Raw genomic sequence first — 20,604 nt, 5'->3', positions numbered from 1 at the left:
ATCACTGGCTTTCCACTTTGGACATGGGAGTTTCTTTCTCCTGTATCAGAACAGACTCAGCTGTACAAGGAACCTAAATCACCTTTCTTTCTGCATCCGGTTTGAAGGTGGTTTGCAACTGGACCTTCGAGGGAAGGAGTTGAAAATTGCAGAGATCGAGCAAGCCATCTTGATTCAAAATGGGTGTCATTATTCCCATTAGCCCTCTCTTCTGTTGCCTTCCCCCTCTCTGATAATAATTGACTGAAGCAAGAAGGATGGCAAAAACAGCATCTTGTTTTCTTTTCGCAGTCGCTGCCATCCCAAATTTCACCCAGAGAACAGGTTGCCAGGCAACCAGCTTTTACATGGCAAAACACATAAAGGCGCCAGGAGCTGATGTGGGCCCCATCCTCCTTCTCTACATGTCAATGCACATTCTGTTCCCACGTCAGAAGATTTCCCCACCCCCACCCCTCTCAGTTTATTGAAGCCGCTCAAGTGGACTTCTTAGAGCAAACAACTGGAGGAAAGAAACATGTTCCATATCTTCTGACTGTTGCTATCTGATCGGTTCAGTGGCTTTATGCTGCTTTTAATCTGCAAAGGCCTTTAATCACATTTGCCTCCTCACAGCAAACTGTGAGGTAAGTCATTTCTGTTCCCTTTGATACACAGGGAACTGAAGCTGAGAGACAGTGGATTGGTTCTTACGCTCACCTGGCTAAGAACTGTCGTTCCTTGGTTGCGGGGAGTGGGTACGACTACGCACCAGGTGTGGGGCTTGGACACACATAGGTTGACTCAAGCCATCTTCCCTCCCCTTTAATGGGGGAGGAAGGACTGCATTAATTATGCCTCCTTGCAAAAGTGTGGAGTCTCTCGTTCAAATAACGCCTGCTCCTTGCAATAAATGCAGTCACGTTGGGAATCCAAGTGTCTTCCTTTAAAATAAAATTTTGATTGCAAGAGAATTCAGTTTTCTGAGCATTCTAAGAGCAGTATTTTGTAGCTGAGATAATGCAGTTCTTCCCCAGATTGCAACTGCTGTTCTTATTGCCATTTAACTATTAGGTGTACCAGGCTATTGCCTCTCTGCCTGAATAGGGGCAGATACAATTCCCCTTCCCTGTACTAGTATAAATGTTTCTTATTGTTCTTGTTCAGTTTAGTTTTATTTACTTATTGTTCTTTTTCAGTTTAGTTTTATTTATTACTCATACTGTAATTTGTTAAAACAGTGGTTTTCAAATTGTGGCTGACATTTAGAGCAAGGAAGCACTGTTAAAGTCAGAGAAGACCCTGCTAACTGAGCAAAGAGACACCTTTTTAAAGTGGCAATTTTCTTTATTGAGCAGGGGGAGAACAACTGGCCCTATCCAGCCCCAGCACAGCATCTCTCCAGTGGCTGTTGCTGGTGTCTATCTGATGTTTCTTTTTAGATTGTGAGCCCTTAGGGGATAGGGATCCACTTTTATTTATCTATTATATTAATTCTCCTGGGTGTGCCTTGGAATGTGTGTCCCAGAGCCTAGCTGATTGGCTGGGTGGCAGACGCGCCTGATTGGCTGAGGAGCACCTGGGAGGATTGGTTGCTGCGGTGGCCCCAGCCGTGGAGGCCAGAGGTGGCGGGCCTCGCCCGGCCACGGAGGCAAGGCCCAGGAGCGGGGAAAGAAAGTGGGGGGTGGGGGAGAGAGAGAAGTGGCAGTACGGAGGAGAGGTGGCTGGGCCCAGAAGCAGAGACTGGGGCAGAAGGGGGGGGGAGATGTAACTGCCGGCCCCAAAGAGTGCACAGATGCTCTGTGCGGGGTCGGCTAGTTTTTTTAAATTTCTCTATGTAAGTATAATTTGGGAACTTCTGTTGAACAGTGGTATATAAATATTTGTAGTGGTAAGTATTTGTAGTAGTAAGAAGCACACTAACAGTGCTCCCAGACTAACTGCACCAGTGCACTAGGGAAGGGATGGGTGTTGATGACCTCCCCTGCCCCAGGAAGCACCCTTGCTACCCAAAAATATGTCCCCGAGAGCTGCACAGTCCGGTTCAGGGACATATTTTCAGGTGGCACAGAGGGCTTATTGGGAATGAGGAGGTTGTCAAAAATGGCCCCTTCCCCAGTGTACCTAGTCTGGAAGTGCTGTTAGTCTCCTCTCATTGCACCAGTGCTTCCTTGCTTGGAATGTCAGCCATTGTTCCTAGGAATCACCAGATTCCACAGACACTTATACAGGGTTTTGCAACAAGAGCAAAAATAGTGGACAAGTTTCCCTGAAAGACAGATTGTGTGCCACTGTAGGTCTTCCCCTACAATGCTCAACTGCAGGGAAGCATTGGGCTCATTCAATTAGAGTTGACAACTGATGATTTTAAAAGTACCTGGTCATTGGGCAGAGGTAAGTCTGGATTTTGACTGGCCAGGGTGTGAAACCTGGCAATTTTTGGTTGGTCAGAGGTCAAACATGACAGTCTGAGCATCCCAAGGGTGCAAACCATTCAATCAGGTTGTGGGATCAACAGAAAACATGTTTAGTCCCTTTCACCAACTTAAAATGTCGCTTGCTGCTGATTTTTCTTTTCTTTTAGTATATCGGCTTCAATTCTTAAATACTTCAGAAGAATGTTTTTGGTTTTTGAAGAAGGTATTTGTAGTTGTTGGAAAAATAAAAATCTTGCAGAATTACATGTGAACGGACACCCCACACATACACACAATGACACGTTTTAGTTGAATTAATTCAGAAATCAACAACCAACTCCCACTTCATCAAGATGGGCACCATACCCCTATAATTTTTTGGAAAATCTAAACTATTTTAATCAGATTCTTATTCACTTAGGTGGAAAATCCCCTGTATGTGAAATTTGGCGAAAAGAACACCAATATTCCAAAATGAAATATCATCAATATTCCAGCTATTTTTCTTCTCCCCTCAGGAAAAACAAATCAGGGTGTGGGGATATTTTCTTTAATTGCTATTAATACAATACTGAAAGTGTGTGTGTGTGTGTGTCTGTCTGTCTGTCTGTCTCCCCCACACACCAACACAGGTAAGGTGTAGTTAGTAGCTAGTAGCCACCGTCTCTCAAAACTATTGATCCCACATAGTCTAGCCATTTCTGCCCATTGAGGAAACATCTCTAGCTCACATTTAAACAAAAGCCTAAAAAAAAAAAAGTCGTCTTCTATGTTAAAAATTTGATATAATTTCACAATCAGCAGGCATGATTTTTATTTTTAGGTGAACAAAACCAAAACTTTAAAGATAAGTGAGATATTATTTATGAATCCCATCTTTTGCTTTGTCCCTAACTTAATAGCTTGTTGGATTCTGGAGCTGCAGATTGAAGCTCAGCTGTTTAAGGGAAGGTCACCTGCTGTTAGACGCCCACAAGGCAGATCCGTGACAAGATGGGGAGGAGAGGGTGCCAACTTTAACTCAGAGGCAGGCTTGTTCCTCACTTAAGGTTTAATTTGTAAAACACAACAAAACAAGGTGATTTTGAATGTAATTGTCTTTTGACTCTGAAAGGATAGAGGGACTAGCCATAATGCCTCACTTAAGAGAAGAGGTCACTCTGTGCATATTCAGAGGCCAAGAGACAGACTATGGCTGCTTCTGAGCAGGGGCAGCTCTTCCATGAGGTAAGGTGAGGCAGTTGCCTCAAGCAGCAGATTATTGGAATGCCAGTGAGGTAGCAAGATGCCCTCCTGCCCCCACTTTAACAAAAAGAAAAGAGGTGGGGGAAGATGTGCACAAGTCGGGGTGGCCTCTGGTACCCTGCCTCAAGCACACAGAGGTCTTGAGCTGCCACTGCTTCAGAATGGGAAGTGGAGAAAGCCTCCTGAGATCAGAGAGTGATGCAGCATCCACTTCCTCTTGAGACATGGGGACTGGATTGTCATTGCCCAAGCTGCTTGCAGGCCATACGTTCCACCAGCTAAGATACCATTGCTTCTCTGTTCACCTGCTTTTATTCCCTGGTCCTGAGGCTCAATAAGGCACCCTTTGCTAAGTGAGCAAACGTCCCAGACACCTCTGCTAGTGCTGCTAAGCAAAGTTGTGGCTAAATTGTCTGATTTGCACCACCACCCTGCATGTAATTGGTTCCAATGTCAACTTGCCTTTACTGTTAAAAGGTTAGTCTAGCCTCCTGTAATTCAAGCCCATTAGATCTACTCCTGCCCTCTGGAGCAGTAGAGAAAAAGTTGTCCTCTTCTCTGTGGTGGCCCTTCAAGTGTTTGAAGAGTACTATCATGTCTCCCCTTAACCTTTTCCAGCCTAAACATACCAAGTTCCTTCAATGTTTTAACTGATACTGTTTTGATTGTTTTTGTTGTTGTTTTAGAATATTATTTTAAAAATTGTAAATTGTCATTTTTAAATTTTCTTGTTTTTGTTTTTAACTAATGTTTTAATGTTGCTTTTATTTTGTTGTAAACTGCCCAGAGACGTAAGTTTTGGGCGGTATAAAAATATGATAGATAGATAGATAGATAGATAGATTTGGGCCTGGGAGTTCTTAGTAAGGGTTCTCAATTTCTGCTGAGTTGGCTGACTCTTTGCGCAGCCTTGACAAGCTCCCCGCTCCTCAAATTCTAGCAGAAGAACTCTCCTAGAGTCTAGAGAACCCAGGAGGCCTGTTCTGATCCCCTTTGCTCCCATTCAGCTCTCTGTGTACATCTATGAGTGTTGGTGTTTCAAGGCTATCTCCATACAGACTTGCTTGGCTGTCACCTGTGTGTTTGTGTGTTCCATTCTCTGCCCGCCCCCGCTAGCAGTTTTTTCTATCTGCATGGATGCCTGCTCAGCCATGCAGAGGAGAATTTTATGAGCCAGCCACCGACAAGGCAAGAGCAGCTGTAAAATGACCTGTGCAAACAGTGTTCCTTGCAGAAAAACCATTCCTGCCAAAATGTTGTCCCTTAATAACAAGCAGCCAACCCTGTAATTATTTCAAGCACCCATTTCTTGGTTTATTACCAGTATTCAATAAAAAAGGAAAATGCTAGATGTTTTATTCTTAGGCTGTACAAGAGGTCAGCCTCAAATCCTATTTTCTGTAGCTGACATGATGAGGAAAATTACTCAGAGTAGTCCCATTGAAATTAAAAAAGCACAAGTTAGGCAATAACTAACTTGTCCTTTAAGTTTCAGTGGGCTACTTTGAGTAATTTTCCTCATCAAGTCAGCCATTGTCAGAGCTTGGTCCTGGTACAGGAGAAGCAATACGAGGATATATCTGAGCATGTGAAGAGTGGCTTTTCCACATAGTCAGTTGTAATTGCCAGCCTCCAGTTTGGGGGTGTTTAAAGGGCAAGGCATTTCTGTACTTTAAAAAAAGACAAACAAAAAACAACCCCCAACCAAATTGTGTAAACAGGAAATCTAGTTTTGTTGATTGGACACATCATGCATTGGTAATCACACTACCAAAACTAGATTTCTTTGGGGGTTTTTTTTACATGGAAGAGGTCTAATTTATAGAGATACATATATCAGGCAGTATATAAATATGATAGACAGATAGATTCCAGATTTTGAATTACTCTTTTTTTTTTTTTAAGGATGCATGGGATGGAGTCGTCAAAATAGATGGAGAAGATGGCGTTGGATACATGTCCAAGTTCTGTTCTGCAATTAGGAAGACTAGAAAAATTAGTTTAGATCTATATGTCATCTCAGGATGTTGCATTTTGTACCAGACAGAAGATCCTGAAATAGGGCATCAAACTCATTCAGAAGATACATAGCTATTCTTTCTTGTCTTCCCTCTGCAAGGCCTAGCTTTAGAATAATCAAGCTTTGTGTGCTTGCTTTCTGATGGATTTCTTATTCTCACCAATGTATTCATGTAATGGATTTGGTGCGTATTTTCTTATTGTGGGTATAAGCTGTTGGTGTTAACCAGATAATGAGTGTAGCCTTTAGATGTGCCAACCTGGCTGGTCAAATCTGGGCTGGCCCATGATATTATGCAATTACAAGAGGCTACATTGGATTGTGCAGTAGCAAAATGATTTAACATAGGTCTTTGTGCCCCTGAGTTGTGGTTGTAAATTCAGATCCCAACTTCATGCTGGAATGAAGCCGCACCTGTACCTTTAGAACCAGTGTGATGTAATGGCCAAAATATCAGATTTAAACTGGGCAGCTTGAGTTCAAATCCCTTTTTGGCTATGAAACTCATTAGATGGCTTAAGCTAGCCACACAATCTCCCCCCCAGCCTACCTCATAGGGTTGTTGTGAGCACAAAACAGGTTAATCTCATGGGTGTTGCCTTGACTTTTTGGGGGCAGAATGGGGTAAACATGGAATTAAAAAAAATCTGAACAGTGTACTTCAGGATCTCTTGCCATGTTACATAGGATCTTAGGATTCCAAACTACATAGTGGCCTGGTTCACACAATGGTTAAAATCTAGGTTGAATGTGAGTTACTGACATCAGCTGATTGTGTGAACTCACACCAAGGTGCTTTATAGAGCAAGATGAATCTAAGATTCTCCCTCAGAAGAGGATAGCATCTGAGAGCATTATGGGTTGCCACGACCTCCTGCTCCAAGACAGGGCCAATCAGAGAGCTTTCCTCTCCTTCCAGGAGGGAGGGGCAATCCCCTCAAGCTTCAGTCTTCACCCTGTCTCGCTCTGGCAGGAGTCATTTGGCTTTGCTCTGGCTATCTTCTCTGTTTGTGCCTAGCTCTTTGTCTCCTAGCCTGCTCCGAGCTGTTCCAGTTGGGGCAGCTCTAGATCCCTGTTTGTCTGTTCACCGTCTGCCCTGAGCTGTCCCAGTCAGGGCAGCTCCTTTACTTAAGGAAGGCTTGAGGAGACTGCTTGGCCCATGCGCACTGTCTGCGGCTCTATTACCGCAGCGGGAGGTTTTTCTGGGCGATGATGGTGGCCCAGTAGCTCCGTGCCCCGAGAGGGAGGCTTCCCCCTCCCTCTCTGAGGATTCTGTTGCACCCTCAGTTTGCCAAGCCGAGTGGGCCGCGGCTACCTTTCCCGTGCCCGTATCTCGGTCTCCCAAGGCCAAGAAGAAGAACAAGAAGGCCTCTAGGGAGAAGAAGCTGGCAGTGACCAAGTCGGCAAAGGGCAGTTCAAGGAATACCACTTTGGCTGAGGGAGAAGAGAGCTGGTCGGCTGTGTCTCCGGCAGCTCCGTCCAACACTGCAGAGCCGGGACGGGCCATGCAAGTGCTTTCCACCCCTGTCTCCCCGCTCTGTTCTCCACCCTGTTCTCCCTCAGTAGAGCTGCCCACCAAGCGATCATGCCCTTCGGCGGGTCCAGCGGGCACTGAGCCGATTGAGGAGGAGATCCCTCCTAGCTTTGCCGCTCTTTTGCGGTGCGTTGTGGCTGAGGAGTTTGGGAAACTGGTCCCTGCTTTAGCGAGGGAAATTCCCGCGCAAACCGCTGCAGCCACCATTTTGGGCGCACGAGAGGACTGCTCTGCTAGCGTTTCTCTGCTGCAGGGAGAGGTTGCAGCTAATCCTAGTAGTGAGCTTGGGCCACCAATCCTGTCCCTTTGTGTTCATCGCCACAAAGTCCCTAGCGTAAGCCCTCTGATCATCTCCCCATTGGGAGGGGGCGATCATTCTGGGGAATCAAAGTCCGATAGAGAGGAGGGCAAACTCTCAGGGGATGAGGAGGACGCCATTCCTACGCCACATGCCCCATATCGCCTGTTTTTGGCTGCTGATTTCCTGGTCCTAGTCCACAAGGCCCGCAAGACCTTGTGCCTGTGGGGGGTAGTTCCTGCCCCCCAAGAGGCTTCTGAGGGTGATCCTGCTGTCCTACCTTCTTTGAAGGCACCTGAGGTGGTGGTTCCCTGCCCCCAGCAGTTTATGGACATTATTCAATCTGAGTGGGACCGGCCTATTGAGACCAAGGGCCCTCCCCCTGCAGTCAAGCGTTTATATACCAACGCCAAAGGTGTGATGGACAAACTTCAGGTGCCACCTGTGGATGCGGAGGTGGCGGCTCTGGTTACTGGTGCTGTCTTGCCCAAGGATGGGGATGAGGTTTTAAGAAATTTGGATGTCAAAAAATGCAACGCTGCCTTACGCAGGTCACATGAGGCCTCTTCCCTCGCCATGCGGGCTTCTATAGCAAACTCTATATTTGCCCATGCTTCTGTGCTCTGGATTAAGGAGCTTCTTCCCCTGGTGCCACCCGAGCTGCTTGTTCTGAGACAAGGTCTTAACAAATTGCACAAAGCATCTGCCTTCATGGCTGATAGCTCCCTAGACGTGACTCAGATGGCCGCCAGGGCACTGGCTTCTGATGTGACCGTCAGGCACCATCTATGGCTTAAAAATTGGAAAGTGGACGAGAAATCGCGGTCCAACTTGGCTAATTCTGCATTTAAAGGTGGCAAGTTATTTGGTGAAGTCTTGGATCCAGTCCTAATTGAGGGCAAGGATAAGAAAAAGGCTATGCTTTCTTCGGGGCAGCACCAGGATCATAAGCAATTTGTTCCCAATTCCTCCTCCTATAGGGGTTTCAAATCCTCCTTTCGTTCCCGTCAGGATAAACAGGATAGGTTCATCTTCTGGAGGAAACCACAGAACTCCTTTCGGGACAACACACAGCTGAGATTCCGGCAGTCCGGTCAGCAACAGAAGCCTGGCTTCAAGCGTTCTACAGCACAATGACTGTCCTCTAGACCGTCAGGTGGGCAGCAGGTTGCAGTTCTTTGCCCCGACGTGGACAGCGACTTGCATAGACGCCTGGGTTCACGCCTGGTGTCTCAAGGTTACAGGTTGCACTTTCTTTCTCAGCCCCCAAATTAGTTCCTGGTCGCCCCTCACTCCCGCAAGTGGGGTAAGCACACCCTGATGCTGTTGGCAATCAGTCACCTGGTCAATATTCGGGCAATAAAACCAGTCCCCCCGAGGAGGTGGGGCATGGGGTTTACTCTATTCTCTTCTTGGTGCCAAAAAAGAATGGGGAGTGGAGAGCCATATTAGATCTCAAATTTGTGAACCAGTTCCTCAGGGTGCGGCGTTTCTGGATGGAGACCCTCCGCTCCATATTGATGGCTCTTCAGGGGGGCGATTTCCTGTCCTTAGTGGACCTGAAGGAGGCTTACCTCCAAGTCCCTATTCATCCCCAGGACAGGAGGTTTCTTCGCTTCATTTACTCCGGGGCCCATTTTCAGTACCAGGCCCTCCCCTTCGATCTGTCAACTGCTCCACGGGTGTTCACCAAAATCATGGTGGCACTGGTGGCGCACTTGAGGACCAAGAGGATTCACCTGTATCCGTATTTGGACGACCTTTTAATAAGATCGCCATCTTACCAGAAGGCCCTGGGGGACGTCAAGGAGACCCTCTCCATTCTCCAGTCTCACAGGTTCCTGGTGAATCACCAGAAGAGCTCCCTTGCCCCTCTAAGCAGAATCCAACATCTTGGGGCCATTATAGATTCCATCAGGGGCACGGTTTCTCTGACCCCGGAGCGCAGACGAAAGTTGTCATCCGCTTGTCGGAAGGCACTTGTCGGAAGGCGCAGGCCCGTGCCCAGTCTGACGTCCTCAGTCTGAGCCAACTGCAGTGCATGATGGTGTCGACCATAGGGATAGTCCCTTGGGCTTGTTTCCACTTGCGCCCTCTCCAATGGCTTCTCCTACCCCTCCAGGATCTTGTGGCATGTCAGTCCCGGCTCAAGGTTCACCTATCTTCTCGGGTATGGAAGTCTCTGGACTGGTGGCTGTCTCCAGCACTGGGCAGGGGCTCCAGTTTTCTTCCAGTCAGTCTAGTTCTAGTCACAACAGATGCCAGTCTGCAGGGGTGGGGAGGCCACTGTCTCCCTCAGGTGGCCCAGGGCCTCTGGTCCCCAGAGGAACGTCTCCAGTCCATCAATTGGCTGGAGCTCCGTGCGATCCGTTACTCCCTCGTCCACTTTCTCCCCCTGCTTGAAGGCCGTCACCTCCTGGTAAGGACCAACAAAGCCATGGCTGAGGTGCATGTCAGTCGGCAAGGGGGGGCAAAAGCTTGGTCCCTGATGGGCGAGGCTTCCATCCTCCTGCACTGGGCGGAGGTGAATCTGGGGTCTCTGCAGGCGGCGCACGTCAGCGGTGTGACCAATACCATAGCAGATTGGCTCAGCCGGACACAGTTGGACCAAGCGGAATGGGTTCTGGATGAGCAGGTCTTTCAAGAGGTGATAGAAAGGTTTGGAAGGCCTCTGGTGGACCTCTTTGCTACACCAACAAATGCCAAGGTACACCGCTTCTACTCCAGGTACCCGTCCATGGGGGCCGAGGGGGTGGATGCTCTGCTGACGCCCTGGCCCTAGGGTTTGCTTTACGCCTTTCTCCCTCTGCCCATCCTTTCCCAGACAATCAGCAGGGTTCGCCAACAGCAGGCGGAGATCATTCTAGTGGCCCCTCATTGGCTGAGACGCCCCTGGTTTTCAGACCTGGTCGCCTTGTCCTTCACTTCCCCGATGCCACTCGGGTGCCATCTTCAGCTACTTCATCAGGGGCCTGTGTTCCACCCGGACGCACAGTGGCTCAATCTCTACGCGTGGAGATTGAGCGGAGCTCATTAGATGCTTGCAGTTACTCCCCTGCGGTGTGTGATTCCATTCTCGCGTCCAGATGTCCCTCGACCATCAGGGTGTACCAGTCCACTTGGTGGGCATTCTCGAACTGGTGTACCTCGGTCGGTGCTGTCCCTCTGTCAGTATCAGTCGGTCAAGTTCTCGGTTTCTTACAGACCAGGTTGGATAAGGGGCTTAGGCCCGCCACTTTCAGGCGGCAAATGTTTACCATCTCTTCTACCCTCCAGGTTCCGGGTGCCCCTCCCTTAACCGGGCACCCCCATATTCAAAGGTTTCTTAAGGGAGCTGCAAGCCTCCTCCCGTCCACCGTTTTCCTACTTGAGACCTGAATCTGGTTCTCCGGGCTCTGACCAAGGCTCCATTTGAACTACTGCGGACAGTGCTGCTGAGACTTCTCACTCTAAAGGTTTTGTTTTTGGTGGCTATTACCTTGGCCCGCCGTGTATCTCATCTGGGCGCTCTGTCGGTCAGGAAAGAGTTATGTCTAGTGTTCTCAGATTATGTTGTTTTACGCACTGATCCTATTTACCTCCCTAAGGTGAATTCCCTGTTTCACCGCTCCCAAGAACTCGTGCTTCCATCCTTTTGTCCCAAGCCTGCTTCTCCTAAAGAAAAAGAATGGCATACTCTGGATGTCCGCAGAGCAGTTCGTATCTATTTGTGACGTACCAAGGCTTTTAGGGTCTCCGAATCCCTTTTTGTTTCCTTCAGAGAGTGCTCACTGGGGAAAAAGATGTCTACCTCTACGCTGGCGCGCTGGATCTGCCAATGTATTCACCTGGCCTACATGTCAGCTGCGGTTCAGGTACCGGAGGGTATCACCGCTCATTAGACTAGAAGTGCGGCATCAGCAGCAGCTCTTGCTACCCTGGCTCCTTTGGCTGACATTTGTAGGGCTGCCACTTTGGCTTCCCTTTCCACCTTTGTCAAATTTTATAAGATTCATGATTGGGCCTCTGCTGATGCCTCCTTTGGCAGGTGTGTTTTGCAGCAGGTAGTCCTTTCTTAGGACCAGACTCATTGCTTCCCGCCCAATGTTGCTAGCGGCTAGGGTATGTCCCATAATGCTCTCAGATGCTATCCTCTTCTGAGGGAGAATGGATTGTTGGCACTTACCTGAATGGTCATTCTCCTCAGAAGTATGGATAGCATCCGACCCACCCACTCGTTCGTCTGTGCTTCTGTCCCTTTTCAACTTTTTCTAGCCCTTTCTATCCCCTGTATACCTGTGGGGAGGTTCTTTCCTTCTGGGGCCGTTCCCCCACCCCAAGGGAGGGTTTTTTCAGTGAGGGTTTGTTCATGTTCTATCTATTTGATGTGTCAGATTGTTCGTTTGCTGTGTCTCTTTGTTCTGTTCAGTTTTAGCCGGAGCATCGGAGAGCTAGTTATAGACTGAAGCTTGAGGGGATTGCCCCTCCCTCCTGGAAGGAGAGGAAAGCTCTCTGATTGGCCCTGTCTCGGAGCAGGAGGTCGTGGCAACCCATAATGCTCTCGGATGCTATCCATACCTCTGAGGAGAATGACCATTCAGGTAAGTGCCAACGATTCATTCCCGTTTTGGCATGAATTCACATAATCATGCTGATGTCAGAACCCCACATTCAACCTAGATTCAAACTATTGTGTGAACCAGGTCATTATGTTTCATGTGTTGTGCGCCCTTGTGTGTTTGTTCCCATTCCCCCAACCCCACTATTACAAATAGCAGTGTCCAGGAGAAAGGGTTCCAAGGCTCATAATTGTAACCTTTTCTGTTCTGCAGTCCCAATCTGGATTGGGTCCCTACTTGCTGCAGCTGTTTAGAATTTTTTTTAAAAAAACAACACACACAGAAGTCCGACAAGATGTTCAACATAATGTGTACTTTGGCCTTTGCAATCTCTGTTGTGACCCTATTTTGCTTTTTGGGGAGATTTTGGAGATGCTTTTAAAACATGATATTAATGTTTTCAGACTGTCATCAGTTTCCCTTTCTTTCTTCTCAAACCTGCCCCCTATAATTGCCTTTCCAGATAGTAAAGGTTGCTAAGTGTGTTGCAGCTATCCCCTAAGTACAACCAGATCCACTGTAAGATTAGACATTCTATTACACTTTCTCAAGTATCATAAAAAAGAAAACTGATATGGCCAGCGTGCTAACAAAAGTCAGTGCAGAGCAGGCTAGATCGCTCTTCTCTCTCTCTCTCTCTGCAAGAGAGGTAGAAGATCCTTTCATAGCATGCAATAACAAGAGGGTTTGAGCTCAGGCAGTGATCTTTAGAGAAGAATAAATGTATTACAAATCCACAAGTGTCCCTATTTTCATATGTGAAATGCTGGAAGGTATGCAAGTGGCAGCCATTTATGGGCACCCTAAGAAATATTGCTTGCGCAACCAAACTGGCTGAATCCCAGAGCAAATAAATTAGCTAGTATAGGCTAGATCTTCAGCAGGATCTAAACTGGCAAGGATGTCAGACAGAGATTTGGGTTGTATATCAGCTCACCACCTGGATCAAGAAACTGCAAGGAGACCGTTGTATAGCTGCTTCCCTCATAGACACAAAGAAATCTTATGTAGATGTAACCATGGGTTATGCAAAAATTGCTCCAAGATTCTTTCCTTGTACCATCCTTGATGGAATGGAGTTGTTTCTGAGTAAACCTTACATGTAATTTTATGCTGGTCTCTGACCATAATAAAGGTTGATTAATTGGTTAAACCTTTAGTTATTCAAGTATTGCTCCATTTCAAATGAGGTAAGCTGTGTTCCATTGTCAGCCACTATTTATTTAGGAAGACCTTCCCTCACAAAAACTGCAGCCATGAACTGGATCAGTTTTCATTGGTAAAGCTGGCAAACTCACAGGTTACACTTAAGGCACGCAATGCTGTGATATACTGATTGATAGATTCACCAGGCAGTTGGGATCTAGAATAGAATGTGTAATATTCAGCAATCACATTCATTCAAAGTTGGGGATGCCTTTCAAATGATCATATTGAAATGATCATCTAAGGTTTGAAGAGCAGCTTCATAAGACTTGGCATCTCTTCCAAGTTGGCAGAAAGTGCAAATTATTATATATTCTCAGGCCTTCAGGGCTCAGGCAGTGATTCAATATAGCCTTCTGCTTTGCTGGAGTAAAATCATGGCTCTGTATGGTGAGGTGAGGCGGTAACTGCAGAAATAGTAGAAAGCAGTTCAGGAATGCAATGAAATGAGGTTGCAGGAACATTCACAAGCTTTACAAGTTCACACGCTTAACTGGTTCAAAATATCATCTCCAAATGTTTTATTGCTGCTTCCCTCATAGACACAAATAAATCTTATGTAGATTTAACTAAAGGTTTATTCAGAAACAACTTCATTTTTCTCCTCCCCCAACCTTTCCCTTTCTGATTCCACCCCCCCCCCACTCTACAGGATCCCCACTGGGACAAACTTCTTAACAACACAACATAAAAAAACCTGCTAGATAGAATACAACAGAGACTAGCCATAAGAGCCAAGTACTTGTAGCAATAGGCTAGAGTGGATCAGGTGATTTTCCTTGATTCCTGTCAAAGCTTCCAGGTCAATCTAGCTCAATATTCTAAGTAATGAGACAACCTAATCTTGCTTAGCTATAGAGTGTTGTCAGCCCTTTTCTGCCTCATCCTCTACACAGAAAATGAATCCAATTGCAGGTAGCAATGGTGGCAAGTAAGTAGGAGGGAACCATTGGGTCCCAGTGATCGTGCATTCCTGGCACGTCAGTACTTCCACCTCTTTCTCTGTCATTTGAACCCAAAAATGTCAGGTTTCCAATGTTGAGTCCCCTTTACCACCTGACATCTGCTGCCTGACTTCAAATCTAGGTTACAAATGTCAAGTGGTGGTGGGTCCCAACATTGGCAACCCAACATTTCTGGGTTAAGATGACATGGCAAGGGGCAGAAGTAACCGCTCGCACCAGGAGTTTGTGCTCATTGGGAACCAGTGGTCCCCTCCTACTTAATTCCCACTGTGATGTGTGAAACCACTCAGTGAGTTTCAGGGATCCCTCCTGATTTGTGAAGTTAGAAGCTGTAGGGGAAAAGTTGGCAGCGGGGCAGGGATACACTACTTGCCCTCCATCATTTCTCCTATGAAAATAGAGAAATGCCTGTGAATATGTAGGAGGTGTGGCCAAACAGCCTGGGAGTCATAGTGTTAAATTTGCAGAGGGTGTGGCCAAACAACCCTGGAGACAGTCATGCAATTCTGATTACAATCATGCTACAAATTGAAACAGGTCCTAAAGTATATGCAAAGTACTTTATTCCAGATAAGCAAAGCAGATGAGTCAAGCCTGTACTCTCCAACATTTCACAGATGAAAATAGGGACCCACTTGTAACAATCAATACTCGTACCAAGTATTACTGCCCAAGCCCCCACTCACTGTTACATATTGCTGGAGCCTGAATTCTACCCAGTATGCTGTGCATCTCATAGTGCCTTTCCTTAGTGCTGCTGTGTGTCTCTATTTCCATGATGCACCAACTTGAAGGTTTAATTTCAAGAGACTCCAGGGAGGGCACTGAATCTTGAAGAATGACAATTCTAGCAAGTCACTTGATTTTTTTAAATTATTATTTTAGCAAGACATCCCCAAGAGGCAAAAGCAGAAACAAAACTGGGACAATGTTTTATCAGGGACAGGCTCCAGAAAATAGGGACTATCCCAGGTAAATAGGGACAATTAGAGCCTGTGCACCTATAAAGAAGGGTGTATGAATGAACAGGGCAAGATGAAGGCATAATAGCACTAGCAATAGCAATAGCACTTACATTTATATACCGCTCTATAGCTGGAAGCTCTCTAAGCGGTTTACAATGATTTAGCATATTGCCCCCCAACATTCTGGGTACTCATTTTCCCGACCTCGGAAGGATGGAAGGCTGAGTCAACTGAGTCAGCCTTAACTCTCACAAACAGCAGATGAGCTGCTAAACCAGTGTCTGGAATGTACCACATCATACTGAAGATGCAGGTCTCATAAGCTTGAATGTTCCTCCATACAACAGGGGGGAAATCCCTGAAGGTGAAAAATGGGGATGTCAAGGAGAAGGCTAGACTAGAATACTTTTCCCTGATTTTTCTGTGCTGAGAGAGATTTATTTTGCATGCAGTAGCATTCAGTCATGCGAGTCCTCACCTGCAGTGCCACCTCATCCATGAAAGTAGGCCTAAGATATGCCTTCCTGCATCACACTTATAGGAGTACCTAATGGAGTTTGCCTTCATGGTTCATGTGAATGTGGCCCCGGAGCACGTGCACATTCTGTGCAGCAAAGGTTTTTTCAAAAGTGTATATTTATCTGACAAAACATTGAAGACTGTATTATTGCTCTCATGCTATTCAAGGGCTTTTGATTTAGCTCAAGTTGCTTTGAATGCTTTTGGCTGAAAACGGGAACAGACGCATTTGTTTCCATAGCTGCGGAACATGGGGAGAGGGACCAGGTTGGCTTTCTTGTGTTGCAGAAACACAAATGATGGAAGTGCTAAAACAATTTGTACAAACTTTTTTTTTAAACTTTGCATTTATTTTTCAACAGAATTACAAAATATACTTCTGTAGTGAGTCTTGCTGTGACAAAGGAACACCAGAAACGGTTGTGCTCTAATCAGGTAAGTGTCTGGTAAAACAATTTTGTTTTACAGTTATCTTCACTTGAGGTTCAGCTTATCTGAACTTGGGGACACAGTTAACACAGGAAGTGATTGTGTTTTATTGTTTGTGTTTTTAAATGAATTTTGCTGTAAGCTGCCATGATTTAATATATGAAGAATAGTGGCATAGATATCAGTATTTCAAATCGATATATATATATAAAACTGAATGTCTGTCTGTCTGTTCCCTTTAAATTCTCACACCCTTTGAACTATCGGGACCAGACTTTGCAAAATGACTTCCTAGGACCCTATGAGTAACATAGGGTACCTGGGAACCCCGGCAATCACATCGTAGAGATAGATGGATATACAATGAGTATATCCACAAAACCTATGGATGTAATAACAAAGAGAAACTCACACCAAAGTTTTCAAAGTGACTTCCTATGACCCTACGAGTAACATAGGGTACCCGGGAACCCTGACAACCACCTCGCGCAGACAGACTGGCAGATATACAATGGGTATATCCACAAAACAGATATGGATGCAATAACAAAGATAAACTTGCACCATAAGCCAGAACAATGCCAGGTACTTAAAGCTAGTAAATAAATAAAATAAGTCAATAAATACATTTCCATTAATACCTTCCTTATAGAATAAATCAGGGTAGAAAAAAATACAGCAGCTTCGGGTAAAAAGGCAAGGGCCGACATACAGAGAGCAGGGACATGCTGGTGCTGCAAAAAAGCAGCCTAACAGAACTTCCCAATTAACTGCAGCAGTGCAACAGGGAAGTGGCAGTTTTTGACACCCTCCCCTTCCCCAGTAAGCCCTCTGTGATACCTCAAAATATGTCCCCAAGAGTTGCACAACTCTTGGGGACATATTTTGAGGTATCACAGAGGGCTTACTGGGGAAGGGGAGGGTGTCAAAAACTGCCACTTCCCTGTTGCACTGGTGCAGTTAATTGGGAGGTCACTGTCTTGCTGCACTGGCATATCCTTGTCAGCCAAGGTTTTAAGCAGGCAAATCCATGCTGGTTAGCTCCCTTTGGTTTCATGAATGCACCACTCTCTCAGGGAGGCTTTCATGAGAAGACGTTTGCTCTAAGTGTTGGGTGAGTTACTTTTGCACCTGTTTTACAGATAGGTTACTAGAGCTCAGAAATATGTAGACTATCTTGAATACATGTTTACATTATATTGGGGTTGGAATGTGTCTGCTCTACTGATATACTGGTCTCACAACTATGTATTCTACTCAGAGTTGTAGATCTCTGAGGAGGCCTAATACAAAACTTTAACCGAAAATTCTCAAAAATTGCAACTTGTTGAGTTGATGCATTACAAAAACAATAGTAGTGCAAGTGCCTTTATTGGATCCAATTGAACTTTATAAAGTAAGCTTGTTCACTACCTTGTGAAGATGTTTTACTTCATCCTGATGAGCTAATATAACTTGAGGATCCCAAACATGGCTCACCAAACTACAATTCCCAGGATGGTGTGGGGGGAAGCTGTGTCTGTTCAACCAGCATAAAACTGATAGGTTTCTATAGTGCAGCAGGCATATCTGTATATATATATATAGAGAGAGAGGGAGCAGGGAGAAAGACTTGCCCAAGGCTTCACACAAAATCCACTGGAGAGGTGGTAAACCCTTCTGCAATGCAGCCTGCAGACCCAAGCTGGCTTTACCAAGTTTCCCCTCTCACCAAGTCCCTTCGTTCCTCCTCTGCTGCTGGGCACTGCCACTCTTGCCACTAGCCGAGCCAGGCACATCTCACCTGAGCTGCTTGCTGAGGCTTGTTGGCCCCATTACTCATCCAGCTTGACATTCAGGTTCCTACCCCCACACCCTGCCCTATGGTGGCAGGTAACCACCTGTTCTGCTTGCCCCAGTTCCTCTTGTAAGAGAGGGGAGAAAGCCCAGAAATCAACAAGGGAAGCTGAAGCAGGAACAGGAGCTGTCCAGGCCTGCTCTTTGACTGGGAGATGCTGCACAGTGGCCAAGGAAACAGCCACAGGGGGAGGAGAACTGGTACATGGTGTCTGGTACATGGTGACACAACCGAGGTGTGGCTTTGTGTTTATCAAAGGAGACAGCATCCAAAATAGAAGAAACTGAGCTTTTTCGGTGGTGGTGTCTGCACTGTGGAATGCCCTCTGCAATGAAATTTGCCAGGCTTACTCCACTGAGATCATCAGGATATGTGTAGAGAAATCTTTATTCCTCCAGTCTCTTTGAAATTACTGTGGTTTCATTTTTCAACATGAAATGTTACTGCTGTTAGTGTTTGTGTGTTTGTATTCTGTGTTATGAACTGTTTTATGTTTTATTATGATTCATTCTAAGCTTCTCTAAGAGCACTTATGGCTGAAAAATGGCCTTTAAATATAATTCTAGTACAATTAAAATCAAACCATACCTTTATGGGCAAGTTTTGTTGGTTAGATCAAGTTCTACAGCTTCTGTAATAGACAGAGAAGCAAACCATAAGTCAAGGTAGGTAACCTTTGTTCTCCAGCTGTTGTTAAACTACAACTCCCATCATTCCCAGTCACAATTTATTGTGGCTGGGGATGATGGAAGTTTTAGTTCAGCAACAGCTGGAGAACAAAGGTTGCGCACCCTGCCATAAATGAAACCATAAATAATGCTCAAGAAAGTAATTATGGCTTTACCCCACCAATGGTTAATTTCTACAGAGAGATGCTGGGGCTTAAGCCTGCCTATGGGACTTACCTATGAATTAGGGCATATGGGCAGCATCCAGTCATGATCAAGCACCATTGAAATCATGAGACAAGTTAATAATGAGGCTCAGGTCCTATCACTTTCAATGGGACTTAGTAAGGACTAACCTAGCCAGGAGGTTACCCTGGGGCAACCTATGGGGTAAGCCTACCCACTAAGCTTGCCCCATAAGCCCTTGCTGCATGGGGACTGGCTGTGGCTACATGGAAATGAGAGAAATGCACTCATATGCTCACAAGCATTACCTTGATTATTACTTCCCAGGTTCCGGATCTGAGCCTAAAAATGAAAACAGATTAATGTTTTTAACAAAACCAGGCAAGGAGTTCAGGGTCGCTTCTCTTTGGAGCCTCGCAACTCTTCTGTGGCCCAGTTCATATTTGGTCTTGCTTCATCCTCACCTCTTTGGGCCTTATCAACACATGTAGTGGTTGAGCCCGAGGTGGCCCTTCCATGACGCAGGGTGAAGCAGTTGTCACAGGTGCAGTGAGGGGGCAAACGTTGGGGGGCTCCCCCCACCATGGGCACCACCCCACCGTCCACTGCTTCTGCCCTTCCTCACCCTGATGAGGCACGCTGTTCATTTCCCCCTCCTTGCCCCCGCTGGGGTATACTTCTCTCCCCCACCCCACTTGAGTAAGGAATGCTCCTGCCTCCACTGTCAGACTTGATGGCAGCGCCTGGGAGTGCCTACAAGCCTGGAAATGCTGAGCACCACTCGCAGAATGGAGGGGTGTCCTCAGGCAGCAAAACGTCTTGGACTGCCTGTGAATCAAGAAGGACCTTTGTGCAAATGTCACTCCCACCATGAACTTCCTATGACTTGTTAAGGAAGTCACTATTTCTTAGCCTCAGCACCGCATCTGCATCCTGAGGGCAATCATGCTGAGCAACCTCAAAAGGTGCTTGTAAGACTTACTGAGAGGGCTTCTGAAGTACTTTGAATCCTCCAGACTTCTGTATAATTATTGTTATTGTTTCCATGGGGAGTTGAAGACACCATGTCCCCTCAGTCCCTTTTATGGGGTTGCTCTTTTCTGCCCACATGATGATTCAAAGTAGAAGGAAGTGTGCGTGTTTCTGTCTCTCTGTGTGTGTGTGTGTGTGTGTGTGTGTGTGTGTGTGTGTGTGTGTTTTGTTTGTAGGGGTGGGTAGAAAGAGAGAGAGAGAATGCTTGCTCGCATATTATATCGACATGTGCCCATTTACAAGAGGATGTAATTTTCTATTGGAAACATGACCCCCCACCTTTTAAATAATTTGCAAATTGCAGGGATGCATGAAGAGGGAAGGCCTTGGTATTACAGCTCTCCCACCCCCTGGTGATGGTGCAGTGATCTCTCTTTCCACCCACACATGAATATGTACTGCACTGCCCTGGGGCTACCTGTCAGTGGGCGTCAAATCACCCAGTGTCAGCGCTGAGAAGAGCAGGTTTGGCCATCACCAGAACATTGTCCCCAAGTGTAGAACTTTGCTTGTTCCCATGGGAGTGAGTGGCAGCCATTCTCTGTGAGCAAAATTACTTGCGGGGAGAGCGCAATGAGACTGTGAATGAGACTAAGAAAGTTATTTTTAGGGAAATGTGGGCTATATGAGCCTGAATTTTAAAACTGGGCGTGTGCACCCGCTCCCTCTACAGGTGTGAACATGTTGTAAAAACATGTTCTTTGTT

General features: G+C 46.2%; 1 long non-coding RNA gene across 1 annotated transcript; it reads left to right on the top strand.

Annotated features, from left to right (window-relative positions):
* Positions 1-492: 492 nt before the first annotated feature.
* LOC128330235 (uncharacterized) lies at positions 493-18,605 on the top strand. The gene is made up of 4 exons (XR_008310022.1): positions 493-626; positions 5,547-5,845; positions 16,109-16,181; positions 18,271-18,605. It is a non-coding gene; the product is annotated as an uncharacterized LOC128330235 (long non-coding RNA).
* The last annotated feature ends 1,999 nt before the right edge of the window (positions 18,606-20,604 follow it).

This window comes from Hemicordylus capensis, chromosome 6, assembly GCF_027244095.1.
Source record: "Hemicordylus capensis ecotype Gifberg chromosome 6, rHemCap1.1.pri, whole genome shotgun sequence".
In the NCBI taxonomy this organism is placed as follows: Eukaryota; Metazoa; Chordata; class Lepidosauria; order Squamata; family Cordylidae; genus Hemicordylus; species Hemicordylus capensis.
The sequence above is the reverse complement of the archived record's forward strand: the minus strand, read 5'-3'. Positions and strand labels throughout refer to the sequence as shown.